This window comes from Schistocerca americana, unplaced genomic scaffold (genome assembly GCF_021461395.2).
Source record: "Schistocerca americana isolate TAMUIC-IGC-003095 unplaced genomic scaffold, iqSchAmer2.1 HiC_scaffold_241, whole genome shotgun sequence".
Lineage (NCBI taxonomy): Eukaryota > Metazoa > Arthropoda > Insecta > Orthoptera > Acrididae > Schistocerca > Schistocerca americana.
Genome location: NW_025725952.1, coordinates 219170 through 233661, shown reverse-complemented (window position 1 = coordinate 233661; position 14492 = coordinate 219170). Strand labels below are relative to the sequence as shown.

The following is a 14492-nucleotide window of genomic DNA, read 5'->3' as shown; positions in this document are numbered from 1 at the left end:
CCGACTCTTGCCAAAGGATGCGAAATGTGCGCGGATACGCTGTCCGAATGCGTCTGGATGTGCTCCCCTAGCCTGCCTCGAAATGCGCCTGCCGGGTACGATCACCTTCGGCCGCTGCCGACAGGCGGGAAGCCGACTCAGCGCGGTGGCGGGGCGCTCGCTTGTGCGGTGGTGGTGTAATGGTCAGCATAGTTGCCTTCCAAGCAGTTGATCCGGGTTCGATTCCCGGCCACCGCAGCAGGCTTTTAATTTCGCGTATGAGTACTTTTGCCACGCGCTCTTAAACTATTGTTTTTTCGCCCTCTTACTCGCTGCATACCAGCCCTTAGTGTGTCTCGACTTGTCTCGACTTTGCTCAGCTGACGCGAGAGCTGACGCTCTCAAATCGGCCTATATCAAAACGACAAGCACGAGAAACGACTGAGAGAGGTAAGGAGAGGCGAGGCGAGGCGATGGACACACAGCACGCCCCCTTCATTTCACGGTGGCGTCTCCCTGGCCGAATCGGGCTGTAGCTCCGAAAACAAAGGAGAAACAAAAATAGGAAGTAAAACTGCCAATACTGCCCTGTGTTCCCATGCGCTCACCCGCCCAAGTACTGACAAGGGCCAAAGTTGTTACGCATCGGCAATCGGACATTTTCTTTCATTTTCTCTAACCAGTGTATTCAAGATATTATGGCCATTGCCGAGTGAATGCTGTAGTGCTTCCCGACGAGTCGGGTTCGGATCCTCTGTCAACTTCCACGCAGGGTGATGATCATTTGGTCATCACACTCGCCAGCTGAAATCGGCGCTGCCTTTTCGCAGTAGTAAAAGAGAAGTGGCCCGTGGGGGGATCGAACCCACGACCTTCGCGTTATTAGCACGACGCTCTAACCAACTGAGCTAACGGGCCTCGGCAGATGCAGTTGCTCAGCCCTACGCTGGAATCAGGTGGCATGAAGCCATACACCATTCCTATGGTCGTCGTGTGTCTGCTTCCCTAGTCTATATTCTGCTGACGGTCACGAAACAGTAGCTATATTGCGAGCAGGACGGGAAACGGCCGCTCGGACAGCTCAAACTTGTCACGATTCGTGTGGAAAAAATTCCGTTCCGGTACCGGGAATCGAACCCGGGCCTCCTGCGTGAAAGCCAGGTATCCTAGCCACTAGACCACACCGGATGCGGCCGTTTCATTCGACCGTTCGTACGGTCGCTTGTCGCATTGTCGCTCTCTTTGCGAGCATCTTTGCACATACTGACTGGCAAGGCGCGCACCTCAAACGTCGCAGAGCAATGCTTTTGGCTTCATGCTCTGCTGGGAGAAGAGGAATAGGGAAGCTGTATGTAGCAATAACAGGAAGTAAACATTTTCCCGCTGAAGCGTTGAAACGTTGCGGATAACAAACAAGAAATAAGTTGGCGCCCTAGCAACAGCACCACCTTCAGTCACAGAAAATTAGATGCCCCGGGTGAGGATCGAACTCACGACCTTAAGATTATGAGACTTACGCGCTGCCTACTGCGCTACCGAGGCAGGCGATCGTTAGACCTTCTGGAATCTTGGTAAGTACCGAATACAAGTGGTAGAGAGTCTGCACTCCCTGGCTCATTTTTTCTGTTGCTACACGTGCATTCACGGCGCGGCAGGCAACTTGCGATGCTAGGCCGACGCCAGTATGTACAATAGCACGCAGGAGTCCAAACGAGCAGTCGTCCGCGCTGCATGATTGGTTCTTTCCACACGGAATCCCGCGGTTCATTCTCATGGCTCACGCAGTTCGAGTGCGAAAGACACGCAGCACCCCTACCGGAGAAAAAACAAAATGATGCATCGGCCGGGAATCGAACCCGGGCCGCCCGCGTGGCAGGCGAGCATTCTACCACTGAACCACCGATGCTCGGGCCAGCGGTACCTTCACGCTGCTTCCCGAGCAGATGTCTCAAGGGAAAGTGGGACTGCCGTCAAGCGCCGTAGCATTCTGTGGAGAAGATGCTGCAGACGCTGAATCCTGCACTGCACTGCTTAAAGATGCCGCCAGAACGCGGTCCTCTGCGTACTCTTGCGCCGCCGGCGCCGACTCTTGCCAAAGGATGCGAAATGTGCGCGGATACGCTGTCCGAATGCGTCTGGATGTGCTCCCCTAGCCTGCCTCGAAATGCGCCTGCCGGGTACGATCACCTTCGGCCGCTGCCGACAGGCGGGAAGCCGACTCAGCGCGGTGGCGGGGCGCTCGCTTGTGCGGTGGTGGTGTAATGGTCAGCATAGTTGCCTTCCAAGCAGTTGATCCGGGTTCGATTCCCGGCCACCGCAGCAGGCTTTTAATTTCGCGTATGAGTACTTTTGCCACGCGCTCTTAAACTATTGTTTTTTCGCCCTCTTACTCGCTGCATACCAGCCCTTAGTGTGTCTCGACTTGTCTCGACTTTGCTCAGCTGACGCGAGAGCTGACGCTCTCAAATCGGCCTATATCAAAACGACAAGCACGAGAAACGACTGAGAGAGGTAAGGAGAGGCGAGGCGAGGCGATGGACACACAGCACGCCCCCTTCATTTCACGGTGGCGTCTCCCTGGCCGAATCGGGCTGTAGCTCCGAAAACAAAGGAGAAACAAAAATAGGAAGTAAAACTGCCAATACTGCCCTGTGTTCCCATGCGCTCACCCGCCCAAGTACTGACAAGGGCCAAAGTTGTTACGCATCGGCAATCGGACATTTTCTTTCATTTTCTCTAACCAGTGTATTCAAGATATTATGGCCATTGCCGAGTGAATGCTGTAGTGCTTCCCGACGAGTCGGGTTCGGATCCTCTGTCAACTTCCACGCAGGGTGATGATCATTTGGTCATCACACTCGCCAGCTGAAATCGGCGCTGCCTTTTCGCAGTAGTAAAAGAGAAGTGGCCCGTGGGGGGATCGAACCCACGACCTTCGCGTTATTAGCACGACGCTCTAACCAACTGAGCTAACGGGCCTCGGCAGATGCAGTTGCTCAGCCCTACGCTGGAATCAGGTGGCATGAAGCCATACACCATTCCTATGGTCGTCGTGTGTCTGCTTCCCTAGTCTATATTCTGCTGACGGTCACGAAACAGTAGCTATATTGCGAGCAGGACGGGAAACGGCCGCTCGGACAGCTCAAACTTGTCACGATTCGTGTGGAAAAAATTCCGTTCCGGTACCGGGAATCGAACCCGGGCCTCCTGGGTGAAAGCCAGGTATCCTAGCCACTAGACCACACCGGATGCGGCCGTTTCATTCGACCGTTCGTACGGTCGCTTGTCGCATTGTCGCTCTCTTTGCGAGCATCTTTGCACATACTGACTGGCAAGGCGCGCACCTCAAACGTCGCAGAGCAATGCTTTTGGCTTCATGCTCTGCTGGGAGAAGAGGAATAGGGAAGCTGTATGTAGCAATAACAGGAAGTAAACATTTTCCCGCTGAAGCGTTGAAACGTTGCGGATAACAAACAAGAAATAAGTTGGCGCCCTAGCAACAGCACCACCTTCAGTCACAGAAAATTAGATGCCCCGGGTGAGGATCGAACTCACGACCTTAAGATTATGAGACTTACGCGCTGCCTACTGCGCTACCGAGGCAGGCGATCGTTAGACCTTCTGGAATCTTGGTAAGTACCGAATACAAGTGGTAGAGAGTCTGCACTCCCTGGCTCATTTTTTCTGTTGCTACACGTGCATTCACGGCGCGGCAGGCAACTTGCGATGCTAGGCCGACGCCAGTATGTACAATAGCACGCAGGAGTCCAAACGAGCAGTCGTCCGCGCTGCATGATTGGTTCTTTCCACACGGAATCCCGCGGTTCATTCTCATGGCTCACGCAGTTCGAGTGCGAAAGACACGCAGCACCCCTACCGGAGAAAAAACAAAATGATGCATCGGCCGGGAATCGAACCCGGGCCGCCCGCGTGGCAGACGAGCATTCTACCACTGAACCACCGATGCTCGGGCCAGCGGTACCTTCACGCTGCTTCCCGAGGAGATGTCTCAAGGGAAAGTGGGACTGCCGTCAAGCGCCGTAGCATTCTGTGGAGAAGATGCTGCAGACGCTGAATCCTGCACTGCACTGCTTAAAGATGCCGCCAGAACGCGGTCCTCTGCGTACTCTTGCGCCGCCGGCGCCGACTCTTGCCAAAGGATGCGAAATGTGCGCGGATACGCTGTCCGAATGCGTCTGGATGTGCTCCCCTAGCCTGCCTCGAAATGCGCCTGCCGGGTACGATCACCTTCGGCCGCTGCCGACAGGCGGGAAGCCGACTCAGCGCGGTGGCGGGGCGCTCGCTTGTGCGGTGGTGGTGTAATGGTCAGCATAGTTGCCTTCCAAGCAGTTGATCCGGGTTCGATTCCCGGCCACCGCAGCAGGCTTTTAATTTCGCGTATGAGTACTTTTGCCACGCGCTCTTAAACTATTGTTTTTTCGCCCTCTTACTCGCTGCATACCAGCCCTTAGTGTGTCTCGACTTGTCTCGACTTTGCTCAGCTGACGCGAGAGCTGACGCTCTCAAATCGGCCTATATCAAAACGACAAGCACGAGAAACGACTGAGAGAGGTAAGGAGAGGCGAGGCGAGGCGATGGACACACAGCACGCCCCCTTCATTTCACGGTGGCGTCTCCCTGGCCGAATCGGGCTGTAGCTCCGAAAACAAAGGAGAAACAAAAATAGGAAGTAAAACTGCCAATACTGCCCTGTGTTCCCATGCGCTCACCCGCCCAAGTACTGACAAGGGCCAAAGTTGTTACGCATCGGCAATCGGACATTTTCTTTCATTTTCTCTAACCAGTGTATTCAAGATATTATGGCCATTGCCGAGTGAATGCTGTAGTGCTTCCCGACGAGTCGGGTTCGGATCCTCTGTCAACTTCCACGCAGGGTGATGATCATTTGGTCATCACACTCGCCAGCTGAAATCGGCGCTGCCTTTTCGCAGTAGTAAAAGAGAAGTGGCCCGTGGGGGGATCGAACCCGCGACCTTCGCGTTATTAGCACGACGCTCTAACCAACTGAGCTAACGGGCCTCGGCAGATGCAGTTGCTCAGCCCTACGCTGGAATCAGGTGGCATGAAGCCATACACCATTCCTATGGTCGTCGTGTGTCTGCTTCCCTAGTCTATATTCTGCTGACGGTCACGAAACAGTAGCTATATTGCGAGCAGGACGGGAAACGGCCGCTCGGACAGCTCAAACTTGTCACGATTCGTGTGGAAAAAATTCCGTTCCGGTACCGGGAATCGAACCCGGGCCTCCTGGGTGAAAGCCAGGTATCCTAGCCACTAGACCACACCGGATGCGGCCGTTTCATTCGACCGTTCGTACGGTCGCTTGTCGCATTGTCGCTCTCTTTGCGAGCATCTTTGCACATACTGACTGGCAAGGCGCGCACCTCAAACGTCGCAGAGCAATGCTTTTGGCTTCATGCTCTGCTGGGAGAAGAGGAATAGGGAAGCTGTATGTAGCAATAACAGGAAGTAAACATTTTCCCGCTGAAGCGTTGAAACGTTGCGGATAACAAACAAGAAATAAGTTGGCGCCCTAGCAACAGCACCACCTTCAGTCACAGAAAATTAGATGCCCCGGGTGAGGATCGAACTCACGACCTTAAGATTATGAGACTTACGCGCTGCCTACTGCGCTACCGAGGCAGGCGATCGTTAGACCTTCTGGAATCTTGGTAAGTACCGAATACAAGTGGTAGAGAGTCTGCACTCCCTGGCTCATTTTTTCTGTTGCTACACGTGCATTCACGGCGCGGCAGGCAACTTGCGATGCTAGGCCGACGCCAGTATGTACAATAGCGCGCAGGAGTCCAAACGAGCAGTCGTCCGCGCTGCATGATTGGTTCTTTCCACACGGAATCCCGCGGTTCATTCTCATGGCTCACGCAGTTCGAGTGCGAAAGACACGCAGCACCCCTACCGGAGAAAAAACAAAATGATGCATCGGCCGGGAATCGAACCCGGGCCGCCCGCGTGGCAGGCGAGCATTCTACCACTGAACCACCGATGCTCGGGCCAGCGGTACCTTCACGCTGCTTCCCGAGCAGATGTCTCAAGGGAAAGTGGGACTGCCGTCAAGCGCCGTAGCATTCTGTGGAGAAGATGCTGCAGACGCTGAATCCTGCACTGCACTGCTTAAAGATGCCGCCAGAACGCGGTCCTCTGCGTACTCTTGCGCCGCCGGCGCCGACTCTTGCCAAAGGATGCGAAATGTGCGCGGATACGCTGTCCGAATGCGTCTGGATGTGCTCCCCTAGCCTGCCTCGAAATGCGCCTGCCGGGTACGATCACCTTCGGCCGCTGCCGACAGGCGGGAAGCCGACTCAGCGCGGTGGCGGGGCGCTCGCTTGTGCGGTGGTGGTGTAATGGTCAGCATAGTTGCCTTCCAAGCAGTTGATCCGGGTTCGATTCCCGGCCACCGCAGCAGGCTTTTAATTTCGCGTATGAGTACTTTTGCCACGCGCTCTTAAACTATTGTTTTTTCGCCCTCTTACTCGCTGCATACCAGCCCTTAGTGTGTCTCGACTTGTCTCGACTTTGCTCAGCTGACGCGAGAGCTGACGCTCTCAAATCGGCCTATATCAAAACGACAAGCACGAGAAACGACTGAGAGAGGTAAGGAGAGGCGAGGCGAGGCGATGGACACACAGCACGCCCCCTTCATTTCACGGTGGCGTCTCCCTGGCCGAATCGGGCTGTAGCTCCGAAAACAAAGGAGAAACAAAAATAGGAAGTAAAACTGCCAATACTGCCCTGTGTTCCCATGCGCTCACCCGCCCAAGTACTGACAAGGGCCAAAGTTGTTACGCATCGGCAATCGGACATTTTCTTTCATTTTCTCTAACCAGTGTATTCAAGATATTATGGCCATTGCCGAGTGAATGCTGTAGTGCTTCCCGACGAGTCGGGTTCGGATCCTCTGTCAACTTCCACGCAGGGTGATAATCATTTGGTCATCACACTCGCCAGCTGAAATCGGCGCTGCCTTTTCGCAGTAGTAAAGGAGAAGTGGCCCGTGGGGGGATCGAACCCACGACCTTCGCGTTATTAGCACGACGCTCTAACCAACTGAGCTAACGGGCCTCGGCAGATGCAGTTGCTCAGCCCTACGCTGGAATCAGGTGGCATGAAGCCATACACCATTCCTATGGTCGTCGTGTGTCTGCTTCCCTAGTCTATATTCTGCTGACGGTCACGAAACAGTAGCTATATTGCGAGCAGGACGGGAAACGGCCGCTCGGACAGCTCAAACTTGTCACGATTCGTGTGGAAAAAATTCCGTTCCGGTACCGGGAATCGAACCCGGGCCTCCTGGGTGAAAGCCAGGTATCCTAGCCACTAGACCACACCGGATGCGGCCGTTTCATTCGACCGTTCGTACGGTCGCTTGTCGCATTGTCGCTCTCTTTGCGAGCATCTTTGCACATACTGACTGGCAAGGCGCGCACCTCAAACGTCGCAGAGCAATGCTTTTGGCTTCATGCTCTGCTGGGAGAAGAGGAATAGGGAAGCTGTATGTAGCAATAACAGGAAGTAAACATTTTCCCGCTGAAGCGTTGAAACGTTGCGGATAACAAACAAGAAATAAGTTGGCGCCCTAGCAACAGCACCACCTTCAGTCACAGAAAATTAGATGCCCCGGGTGAGGATCGAACTCACGACCTTAAGATTATGAGACTTACGCGCTGCCTACTGCGCTACCGAGGCAGGCGATCGTTAGACCTTCTGGAATCTTGGTAAGTACCGAATACAAGTGGTAGAGAGTCTGCACTCCCTGGCTCATTTTTTCTGTTGCTACACGTGCATTCACGGCGCGGCAGGCAACTTGCGATGCTAGGCCGACGCCAGTATGTACAATAGCGCGCAGGAGTCCAAACGAGCAGTCGTCCGCGCTGCATGATTGGTTCTTTCCACACGGAATCCCGCGGTTCATTCTCATGGCTCACGCAGTTCGAGTGCGAAAGACACGCAGCACCCCTACCGGAGAAAAAACAAAATGATGCATCGGCCGGGAATCGAACCCGGGCCGCCCGCGTGGCAGGCGAGCATTCTACCACTGAACCACCGATGCTCGGGCCAGCGGTACCTTCACGCTGCTTCCCGAGCAGATGTCTCAAGGGAAAGTGGGACTGCCGTCAAGCGCCGTAGCATTCTGTGGAGAAGATGCTGCAGACGCTGAATCCTGCACTGCACTGCTTAAAGATGCCGCCAGAACGCGGTCCTCTGCGTACTCTTGCGCCGCCGGCGCCGACTCTTGCCAAAGGATGCGAAATGTGCGCGGATACGCTGTCCGAATGCGTCTGGATGTGCTCCCCTAGCCTGCCTCGAAATGCGCCTGCCGGGTACGATCACCTTCGGCCGCTGCCGACAGGCGGGAAGCCGACTCAGCGCGGTGGCGGGGCGCTCGCTTGTGCGGTGGTGGTGTAATGGTCAGCATAGTTGCCTTCCAAGCAGTTGATCCGGGTTCGATTCCCGGCCACCGCAGCAGGCTTTTAATTTCGCGTATGAGTACTTTTGCCACGCGCTCTTAAACTATTGTTTTTTCGCCCTCTTACTCGCTGCATACCAGCCCTTAGTGTGTCTCGACTTGTCTCGACTTTGCTCAGCTGACGCGAGAGCTGACGCTCTCAAATCGGCCTATATCAAAACGACAAGCACGAGAAACGACTGAGAGAGGTAAGGAGAGGCGAGGCGAGGCGATGGACACACAGCACGCCCCCTTCATTTCACGGTGGCGTCTCCCTGGCCGAATCGGGCTGTAGCTCCGAAAACAAAGGAGAAACAAAAATAGGAAGTAAAACTGCCAATACTGCCCTGTGTTCCCATGCGCTCACCCGCCCAAGTACTGACAAGGGCCAAAGTTGTTACGCATCGGCAATCGGACATTTTCTTTCATTTTCTCTAACCAGTGTATTCAAGATATTATGGCCATTGCCGAGTGAATGCTGTAGTGCTTCCCGACGAGTCGGGTTCGGATCCTCTGTCAACTTCCACGCAGGGTGATGATCATTTGGTCATCACACTCGCCAGCTGAAATCGGCGCTGCCTTTTCGCAGTAGTAAAAGAGAAGTGGCCCGTGGGGGGATCGAACCCACGACCTTCGCGTTATTAGCACGACGCTCTAACCAACTGAGCTAACGGGCCTCGGCAGATGCAGTTGCTCAGCCCTACGCTGGAATCAGGTGGCATGAAGCCATACACCATTCCTATGGTCGTCGTGTGTCTGCTTCCCTAGTCTATATTCTGCTGACGGTCACGAAACAGTAGCTATATTGCGAGCAGGACGGGAAACGGCCGCTCGGACAGCTCAAACTTGTCACGATTCGTGTGGAAAAAATTCCGTTCCGGTACCGGGAATCGAACCCGGGCCTCCTGGGTGAAAGCCAGGTATCCTAGCCACTAGACCACACCGGATGCGGCCGTTTCATTCGACCGTTCGTACGGTCGCTTGTCGCATTGTCGCTCTCTTTGCGAGCATCTTTGCACATACTGACTGGCAAGGCGCGCACCTCAAACGTCGCAGAGCAATGCTTTTGGCTTCATGCTCTGCTGGGAGAAGAGGAATAGGGAAGCTGTATGTAGCAATAACAGGAAGTAAACATTTTCCCGCTGAAGCGTTGAAACGTTGCGGATAACAAACAAGAAATAAGTTCGCGCCCTAGCAACAGCACCACCTTCAGTCACAGAAAATTAGATGCCCCGGGTGAGGATCGAACTCACGACCTTAAGATTATGAGACTTACGCGCTGCCTACTGCGCTACCGAGGCAGGCGATCGTTAGACCTTCTGGAATCTTGGTAAGTACCGAATACAAGTGGTAGAGAGTCTGCACTCCCTGGCTCATTTTTTCTGTTGCTACACGTGCATTCACGGCGCGGCAGGCAACTTGCGATGCTAGGCCGACGCCAGTATGTACAATAGCACGCAGGAGTCCAAACGAGCAGTCGTCCGCGCTGCATGATTGGTTCTTTCCACACGGAATCCCGCGGTTCATTCTCATGGCTCACGCAGTTCGAGTGCGAAAGACACGCAGCACCCCTACCGGAGAAAAAACAAAATGATGCATCGGCCGGGAATCGAACCCGGGCCGCCCGCGTGGCAGGCGAGCATTCTACCACTGAACCACCGATGCTCGGGCCAGCGGTACCTTCACGCTGCTTCCCGAGGAGATGTCTCAAGGGAAAGTGGGACTGCCGTCAAGCGCCGTAGCATTCTGTGGAGAAGATGCTGCAGACGCTGAATCCTGCACTGCACTGCTTAAAGATGCCGCCAGAACGCGGTCCTCTGCGTACTCTTGCGCCGCCGGCGCCGACTCTTGCCAAAGGATGCGAAATGTGCGCGGATACGCTGTCCGAATGCGTCTGGATGTGCTCCCCTAGCCTGCCTCGAAATGCGCCTGCCGGGTACGATCACCTTCGGCCGCTGCCGACAGGCGGGAAGCCGACTCAGCGCGGTGGCGGGGCGCTCGCTTGTGCGGTGGTGGTGTAATGGTCAGCATAGTTGCCTTCCAAGCAGTTGATCCGGGTTCGATTCCCGGCCACCGCAGCAGGCTTTTAATTTCGCGTATGAGTACTTTTGCCACGCGCTCTTAAACTATTGTTTTTTCGCCCTCTTACTCGCTGCATACCAGCCCTTAGTGTGTCTCGACTTGTCTCGACTTTGCTCAGCTGACGCGAGAGCTGACGCTCTCAAATCGGCCTATATCAAAACGACAAGCACGAGAAACGACTGAGAGAGGTAAGGAGAGGCGAGGCGAGGCGATGGACACACAGCACGCCCCCTTCATTTCACGGTGGCGTCTCCCTGGCCGAATCGGGCTGTAGCTCCGAAAACAAAGGAGAAACAAAAATAGGAAGTAAAACTGCCAATACTGCCCTGTGTTCCCATGCGCTCACCCGCCCAAGTACTGACAAGGGCCAAAGTTGTTACGCATCGGCAATCGGACATTTTCTTTCATTTTCTCTAACCAGTGTATTCAAGATATTATGGCCATTGCCGAGTGAATGCTGTAGTGCTTCCCGACGAGTCGGGTTCGGATCCTCTGTCAACTTCCACGCAGGGTGATGATCATTTGGTCATCACACTCGCCAGCTGAAATCGGCGCTGCCTTTTCGCAGTAGTAAAAGAGAAGTGGCCCGTGGGGGGATCGAACCCACGACCTTCGCGTTATTAGCACGACGCTCTAACCAACTGAGCTAACGGGCCTCGGCAGATGCAGTTGCTCAGCCCTACGCTGGAATCAGGTGGCATGAAGCCATACACCATTCCTATGGTCGTCGTGTGTCTGCTTCCCTAGTCTATATTCTGCTGACGGTCACGAAACAGTAGCTATATTGCGAGCAGGACGGGAAACGGCCGCTCGGACAGCTCAAACTTGTCACGATTCGTGTGGAAAAAATTCCGTTCCGGTACCGGGAATCGAACCCGGGCCTCCTGGGTGAAAGCCAGGTATCCTAGCCACTAGACCACACCGGATGCGGCCGTTTCATTCGACCGTTCGTACGGTCGCTTGTCGCATTGTCGCTCTCTTTGCGAGCATCTTTGCACATACTGACTGGCAAGGCGCGCACCTCAAACGTCGCAGAGCAATGCTTTTGGCTTCATGCTCTGCTGGGAGAAGAGGAATAGGGAAGCTGTATGTAGCAATAACAGGAAGTAAACATTTTCCCGCTGAAGCGTTGAAACGTTGCGGATAACAAACAAGAAATAAGTTGGCGCCCTAGCAACAGCACCACCTTCAGTCACAGAAAATTAGATGCCCCGGGTGAGGATCGAACTCACGACCTTAAGATTATGAGACTTACGCGCTGCCTACTGCGCTACCGAGGCAGGCGATCGTTAGACCTTCTGGAATCTTGGTAAGTACCGAATACAAGTGGTAGAGAGTCTGCACTCCCTGGCTCATTTTTTCTGTTGCTACACGTGCATTCACGGCGCGGCAGGCAACTTGCGATGCTAGGCCGACGCCAGTATGTACAATAGCACGCAGGAGTCCAAACGAGCAGTCGTCCGCGCTGCATGATTGGTTCTTTCCACACGGAATCCCGCGGTTCATTCTCATGGCTCACGCAGTTCGAGTGCGAAAGACACGCAGCACCCCTACCGGAGAAAAAACAAAATGATGCATCGGCCGGGAATCGAACCCGGGCCGCCCGCGTGGCAGGCGAGCATTCTACCACTGAACCACCGATGCTCGGGCCAGCGGTACCTTCACGCTGCTTCCCGAGCAGATGTCTCAAGGGAAAGTGGGACTGCCGTCAAGCGCCGTAGCATTCTGTGGAGAAGATGCTGCAGACGCTGAATCCTGCACTGCACTGCTTAAAGATGCCGCCAGAACGCGGTCCTCTGCGTACTCTTGCGCCGCCGGCGCCGACTCTTGCCAAAGGATGCGAAATGTGCGCGGATACGCTGTCCGAATGCGTCTGGATGTGCTCCCCTAGCCTGCCTCGAAATGCGCCTGCCGGGTACGATCACCTTCGGCCGCTGCCGACAGGCGGGAAGCCGACTCAGCGCGGTGGCGGGGCGCTCGCTTGTGCGGTGGTGGTGTAATGGTCAGCATAGTTGCCTTCCAAGCAGTTGATCCGGGTTCGATTCCCGGCCACCGCAGCAGGCTTTTAATTTCGCGTATGAGTACTTTTGCCACGCGCTCTTAAACTATTGTTTTTTCGCCCTCTTACTCGCTGCATACCAGCCCTTAGTGTGTCTCGACTTGTCTCGACTTTGCTCAGCTGACGCGAGAGCTGACGCTCTCAAATCGGCCTATATCAAAACGACAAGCACGAGAAACGACTGAGAGAGGTAAGGAGAGGCGAGGCGAGGCGATGGACACACAGCACGCCCCCTTCATTTCACGGTGGCGTCTCCCTGGCCGAATCGGGCTGTAGCTCCGAAAACAAAGGAGAAACAAAAATAGGAAGTAAAACTGCCAATACTGCCCTGTGTTCCCATGCGCTCACCCGCCCAAGTACTGACAAGGGCCAAAGTTGTTACGCATCGGCAATCGGACATTTTCTTTCATTTTCTCTAACCAGTGTATTCAAGATATTATGGCCATTGCCGAGTGAATGCTGTAGTGCTTCCCGACGAGTCGGGTTCGGATCCTCTGTCAACTTCCACGCAGGGTGATGATCATTTGGTCATCACACTCGCCAGCTGAAATCGGCGCTGCCTTTTCGCAGTAGTAAAAGAGAAGTGGCCCGTGGGGGGATCGAACCCGCGACCTTCGCGTTATTAGCACGACGCTCTAACCAACTGAGCTAACGGGCCTCGGCAGATGCAGTTGCTCAGCCCTACGCTGGAATCAGGTGGCATGAAGCCATACACCATTCCTATGGTCGTCGTGTGTCTGCTTCCCTAGTCTATATTCTGCTGACGGTCACGAAACAGTAGCTATATTGCGAGCAGGACGGGAAACGGCCGCTCGGACAGCTCAAACTTGTCACGATTCGTGTGGAAAAAATTCCGTTCCGGTACCGGGAATCGAACCCGGGCCTCCTGGGTGAAAGCCAGGTATCCTAGCCACTAGACCACACCGGATGCGGCCGTTTCATTCGACCGTTCGTACGGTCGCTTGTCGCATTGTCGCTCTCTTTGCGAGCATCTTTGCACATACTGACTGGCAAGGCGCGCACCTCAAACGTCGCAGAGCAATGCTTTTGGCTTCATGCTCTGCTGGGAGAAGAGGAATAGGGAAGCTGTATGTAGCAATAACAGGAAGTAAACATTTTCCCGCTGAAGCGTTGAAACGTTGCGGATAACAAACAAGAAATAAGTTGGCGCCCTAGCAACAGCACCACCTTCAGTCACAGAAAATTAGATGCCCCGGGTGAGGATCGAACTCACGACCTTAAGATTATGAGACTTACGCGCTGCCTACTGCGCTACCGAGGCAGGCGATCGTTAGACCTTCTGGAATCTTGGTAAGTACCGAATACAAGTGGTAGAGAGTCTGCACTCCCTGGCTCATTTTTTCTGTTGCTACACGTGCATTCACGGCGCGGCAGGCAACTTGCGATGCTAGGCCGACGCCAGTATGTACAATAGCGCGCAGGAGTCCAAACGAGCAGTCGTCCGCGCTGCATGATTGGTTCTTTCCACACGGAATCCCGCGGTTCATTCTCATGGCTCACGCAGTTCGAGTGCGAAAGACACGCAGCACCCCTACCGGAGAAAAAACAAAATGATGCATCGGCCGGGAATCGAACCCGGGCCGCCCGCGTGGCAGGCGAGCATTCTACCACTGAACCACCGATGCTCGGGCCAGCGGTACCTTCACGCTGCTTCCCGAGCAGATGTCTCAAGGGAAAGTGGGACTGCCGTCAAGCGCCGTAGCATTCTGTGGAGAAGATGCTGCAGACGCTGAATCCTGCACTGCACTGCTTAAAGATGCCGCCAGAACGCGGTCCTCTGCGTACTCTTGCGCCGCCGGCGCCGACTCTTGCCAAAGGATGCGAAATGTGCGCGGATACGCTGTCCGAATGCGTCTGGATGTGCTC

General features: G+C 54.7%; 35 non-coding genes across 35 annotated transcripts; 7 read left to right on the top strand and 28 right to left on the bottom strand.

Annotated features, from left to right (window-relative positions):
- Positions 1-165: 165 nt before the first annotated feature.
- Trnag-ucc lies at positions 166-237 on the top strand. The gene has a single exon. It is a non-coding gene; the product is annotated as a tRNA-Gly (tRNA).
- A 586-nt stretch (positions 238-823) lies between these two features.
- On the bottom strand, positions 824-897 carry Trnai-aau. Its single transcript has one exon. It is a non-coding gene; the product is annotated as a tRNA-Ile (tRNA).
- Positions 898-1095: 198 nt separating this feature from the next.
- Positions 1096-1167, bottom strand: Trnae-uuc. The gene has a single exon. It is a non-coding gene; the product is annotated as a tRNA-Glu (tRNA).
- Positions 1168-1448: 281 nt separating this feature from the next.
- Positions 1449-1521, bottom strand: Trnam-cau. Its single transcript has one exon. It is a non-coding gene; the product is annotated as a tRNA-Met (tRNA).
- Positions 1522-1814: 293 nt separating this feature from the next.
- Positions 1815-1885, bottom strand: Trnag-gcc. The gene has a single exon. It is a non-coding gene; the product is annotated as a tRNA-Gly (tRNA).
- Positions 1886-2226: 341 nt separating this feature from the next.
- On the top strand, positions 2227-2298 carry Trnag-ucc. Its single transcript has one exon. It is a non-coding gene; the product is annotated as a tRNA-Gly (tRNA).
- A 586-nt stretch (positions 2299-2884) lies between these two features.
- Trnai-aau lies at positions 2885-2958 on the bottom strand. The gene has a single exon. It is a non-coding gene; the product is annotated as a tRNA-Ile (tRNA).
- A 198-nt stretch (positions 2959-3156) lies between these two features.
- Positions 3157-3228, bottom strand: Trnae-uuc. The gene has a single exon. It is a non-coding gene; the product is annotated as a tRNA-Glu (tRNA).
- Positions 3229-3509: 281 nt separating this feature from the next.
- On the bottom strand, positions 3510-3582 carry Trnam-cau. Its single transcript has one exon. It is a non-coding gene; the product is annotated as a tRNA-Met (tRNA).
- A 293-nt stretch (positions 3583-3875) lies between these two features.
- Positions 3876-3946, bottom strand: Trnag-gcc. Its single transcript has one exon. It is a non-coding gene; the product is annotated as a tRNA-Gly (tRNA).
- A 341-nt stretch (positions 3947-4287) lies between these two features.
- Trnag-ucc lies at positions 4288-4359 on the top strand. Its single transcript has one exon. It is a non-coding gene; the product is annotated as a tRNA-Gly (tRNA).
- Positions 4360-4945: 586 nt separating this feature from the next.
- Trnai-aau lies at positions 4946-5019 on the bottom strand. The gene has a single exon. It is a non-coding gene; the product is annotated as a tRNA-Ile (tRNA).
- Positions 5020-5217: 198 nt separating this feature from the next.
- On the bottom strand, positions 5218-5289 carry Trnae-uuc. Its single transcript has one exon. It is a non-coding gene; the product is annotated as a tRNA-Glu (tRNA).
- Positions 5290-5570: 281 nt separating this feature from the next.
- Positions 5571-5643, bottom strand: Trnam-cau. The gene has a single exon. It is a non-coding gene; the product is annotated as a tRNA-Met (tRNA).
- A 293-nt stretch (positions 5644-5936) lies between these two features.
- Trnag-gcc lies at positions 5937-6007 on the bottom strand. Its single transcript has one exon. It is a non-coding gene; the product is annotated as a tRNA-Gly (tRNA).
- A 341-nt stretch (positions 6008-6348) lies between these two features.
- On the top strand, positions 6349-6420 carry Trnag-ucc. Its single transcript has one exon. It is a non-coding gene; the product is annotated as a tRNA-Gly (tRNA).
- Positions 6421-7006: 586 nt separating this feature from the next.
- Positions 7007-7080, bottom strand: Trnai-aau. Its single transcript has one exon. It is a non-coding gene; the product is annotated as a tRNA-Ile (tRNA).
- A 198-nt stretch (positions 7081-7278) lies between these two features.
- Positions 7279-7350, bottom strand: Trnae-uuc. The gene has a single exon. It is a non-coding gene; the product is annotated as a tRNA-Glu (tRNA).
- A 281-nt stretch (positions 7351-7631) lies between these two features.
- Trnam-cau lies at positions 7632-7704 on the bottom strand. The gene has a single exon. It is a non-coding gene; the product is annotated as a tRNA-Met (tRNA).
- Positions 7705-7997: 293 nt separating this feature from the next.
- Trnag-gcc lies at positions 7998-8068 on the bottom strand. Its single transcript has one exon. It is a non-coding gene; the product is annotated as a tRNA-Gly (tRNA).
- Positions 8069-8409: 341 nt separating this feature from the next.
- Trnag-ucc lies at positions 8410-8481 on the top strand. Its single transcript has one exon. It is a non-coding gene; the product is annotated as a tRNA-Gly (tRNA).
- A 586-nt stretch (positions 8482-9067) lies between these two features.
- Trnai-aau lies at positions 9068-9141 on the bottom strand. The gene has a single exon. It is a non-coding gene; the product is annotated as a tRNA-Ile (tRNA).
- A 198-nt stretch (positions 9142-9339) lies between these two features.
- On the bottom strand, positions 9340-9411 carry Trnae-uuc. Its single transcript has one exon. It is a non-coding gene; the product is annotated as a tRNA-Glu (tRNA).
- Positions 9412-9692: 281 nt separating this feature from the next.
- Trnam-cau lies at positions 9693-9765 on the bottom strand. Its single transcript has one exon. It is a non-coding gene; the product is annotated as a tRNA-Met (tRNA).
- Positions 9766-10058: 293 nt separating this feature from the next.
- On the bottom strand, positions 10059-10129 carry Trnag-gcc. The gene has a single exon. It is a non-coding gene; the product is annotated as a tRNA-Gly (tRNA).
- Positions 10130-10470: 341 nt separating this feature from the next.
- Trnag-ucc lies at positions 10471-10542 on the top strand. Its single transcript has one exon. It is a non-coding gene; the product is annotated as a tRNA-Gly (tRNA).
- A 586-nt stretch (positions 10543-11128) lies between these two features.
- Trnai-aau lies at positions 11129-11202 on the bottom strand. The gene has a single exon. It is a non-coding gene; the product is annotated as a tRNA-Ile (tRNA).
- A 198-nt stretch (positions 11203-11400) lies between these two features.
- Trnae-uuc lies at positions 11401-11472 on the bottom strand. The gene has a single exon. It is a non-coding gene; the product is annotated as a tRNA-Glu (tRNA).
- Positions 11473-11753: 281 nt separating this feature from the next.
- Positions 11754-11826, bottom strand: Trnam-cau. Its single transcript has one exon. It is a non-coding gene; the product is annotated as a tRNA-Met (tRNA).
- A 293-nt stretch (positions 11827-12119) lies between these two features.
- On the bottom strand, positions 12120-12190 carry Trnag-gcc. Its single transcript has one exon. It is a non-coding gene; the product is annotated as a tRNA-Gly (tRNA).
- Positions 12191-12531: 341 nt separating this feature from the next.
- Trnag-ucc lies at positions 12532-12603 on the top strand. The gene has a single exon. It is a non-coding gene; the product is annotated as a tRNA-Gly (tRNA).
- A 586-nt stretch (positions 12604-13189) lies between these two features.
- Trnai-aau lies at positions 13190-13263 on the bottom strand. The gene has a single exon. It is a non-coding gene; the product is annotated as a tRNA-Ile (tRNA).
- A 198-nt stretch (positions 13264-13461) lies between these two features.
- On the bottom strand, positions 13462-13533 carry Trnae-uuc. The gene has a single exon. It is a non-coding gene; the product is annotated as a tRNA-Glu (tRNA).
- A 281-nt stretch (positions 13534-13814) lies between these two features.
- Trnam-cau lies at positions 13815-13887 on the bottom strand. Its single transcript has one exon. It is a non-coding gene; the product is annotated as a tRNA-Met (tRNA).
- A 293-nt stretch (positions 13888-14180) lies between these two features.
- Trnag-gcc lies at positions 14181-14251 on the bottom strand. The gene has a single exon. It is a non-coding gene; the product is annotated as a tRNA-Gly (tRNA).
- Positions 14252-14492: the final 241 nt, after the last annotated feature.